Here is a 2,258-nt window from a genome sequence, read left to right on the forward strand (position 1 = left end):
ACAGGCTTTCCTCCTCACTTCTCAATTGTTCATCAGGTGAGCAGATAGAAGTCACAGGAATGTTTATTTTCTTTGAAGTATGAGTTGAATCAATTCGTTACACAACTACACACTGAAACTACATGGAGATGTGCTAGCTGCCATTGACCCTGGCCTTGAGTTTCTCATGGGCACTAGGCCGCGTGAGGTCACTGACTCAGGCATAAGAGGCATTGTAGAAATATCCATGCACCCATTTTTAATGTAGTTTTTTTAAGCTTTATTTCGAGCATCCATTATGTATTCAAGGCTCTGTTGTGGCCAAGATTATTTTTTTATTTTGTTTTAATGTGCTAAAGTCGTTTACACTGTAGGACGATCAGTCCATGTCCAATTCTACAGCGACCCAAATGCAAGGAGACACGCAGCTGTGCGTGAGGCGCGAGCCCTTGCGCTGTCACTCCCGGTGGCTCCTTCCGAGCTGTCTCAGGATTCTCTGCCATCCAAATGTATTTATGGTGGCTGAACCTCAGCCACAATCCCCTGAATAGAAGAACAGGGAAGATAGTTAAGTTTTCTTTCTGTTTCAACTTTAATTCCAAAGGTTGATATGTCTCAAGATCAATTTCCTATAAAAATGTTGAAAAAGTTAGACTTTTTAAAGTGAAGAGTACTATATAGGTATTCCTGAAATACAGCCAGAATGCTGTTTCCTGACAGGTAGTAAGGAAACAGAGAGGCTAATTCCACAGTAGATGCAGTCAGTGCCCCTAATAAGTGAACGTGCTGTCTACCAGCCAGCTCTGCTTCTGCAGAGATATGACACGCATTGTCATGTGTGTGTATGAATTTCAGAGGCTCTGGGCCAGCTTGCGAGGTGTGGTGGCCGCCTCCAACAGCCAGCCATGCAGAGGCGTGAGGAAGAGAAGTTTGGTCTTTGCTCTCTGGGTATTTTTTAAAACTGTCCGAAATGGAATGATAAATCTGCCTAATTCTGTCCTTGATCACTGTGTCGCAAAGCTTTTATTACCCCGGAGACCACCTTGAAAAAATACTGACAATGGGCCAGTGATAGCTAAATGAGGCCAGTGTGGTCCCGTGTGCGAGTCAGGCAAAGGATGCTGTGTGTCATGCAAAAGGCAACTTCCTCAGCACTTCACTCCATTCCACATAGCAGACCTTACAAGCAGGGCTAGCGTTCGTTCTGTGCAATACACGCCTTCATGAACTAAGGGAAGTGCGTCACCCACGCCGCACAGTCCACGTCCGCACACCGCCACTCCACACGCTCCCGCTCACGCCTCTCCAGTGGAACTCATAGTGGGAGATTGTTTGACTTTTTAATTTATGATAATTATTTTTATGTTATTTATGTATATAATTAACTACTTTCTACATAGTAATTTCATCAAATGAACTTGGGCAAGGAGTGATATATTTTCTAAAATAGCATCTCCATTCTCCAGATGTAAGCGGTCCAGACATCCACGGAATCAGTAAGAGATCCAGGGTTCCTAAGATATTTTTTTAAAAATCAATGACAATTTCTTCTTGCATTTGCAGAATCTAAAGGGCAAATGACCTAGGAAAGGATCCAGACAGGCCTTGGGCTGGTAATTAAGCAGCTGCCAGCATTTCTATTTTATTCCTCTTCCCTATGAAATAAAGGCCTTTGAAATTACAGTTTTATTTTTTTAAACAAGTTGTTTTTGTGCCTACAGTAAGACTGCATCAAATGTTTTTAAAGGACCTAATTTAGATAGTGTGGCCTTGGTGGGCTACCACTGTTTATTGAAATACACAGATGCGTCCAATTTCTTGTTATAAGTCAGAACTCTAAATAAAAATCAAACTTCAAAGTTTCCTGTAGACATATGTGGTCTTAATAGGGTCACTGTCTGAGGCAAAGTAGGTTGCCTTAAAGCAATTGCTACAATTTTGCATCTAAGAAACTGGATAGCAAAAAAAAAAAAATAAATAAAAAACAAACCAACAACAACAAAAAAAACATACTTAACCAAAAGAGTCATTGTACATTGTCTGTGTAAATATCATTGTTTATTGACAGAAAGTATTTAATTTTTTAAACCAACCCACGGTGCACAGATGTATCCATGAAGGAAGAAATTCGACCAAGGCCATCTGACTGCCAAGCTCTGTGAGTCCATCTCAGTTGGTATAAATGAATAAATCATGAGTGTTTATTTTCGACCTGCAAATTGGAGACGCTGTCCAGTTATGTGCCTGGGGATGGTGTGACTTGCAGGTAGATCACAGGT

Source organism: Tupaia chinensis, unplaced genomic scaffold, assembly GCF_000334495.1.
Source record: "Tupaia chinensis unplaced genomic scaffold, TupChi_1.0 Scaffold000492_1, whole genome shotgun sequence".
NCBI lineage: Eukaryota > Metazoa > Chordata > Mammalia > Scandentia > Tupaiidae > Tupaia > Tupaia belangeri.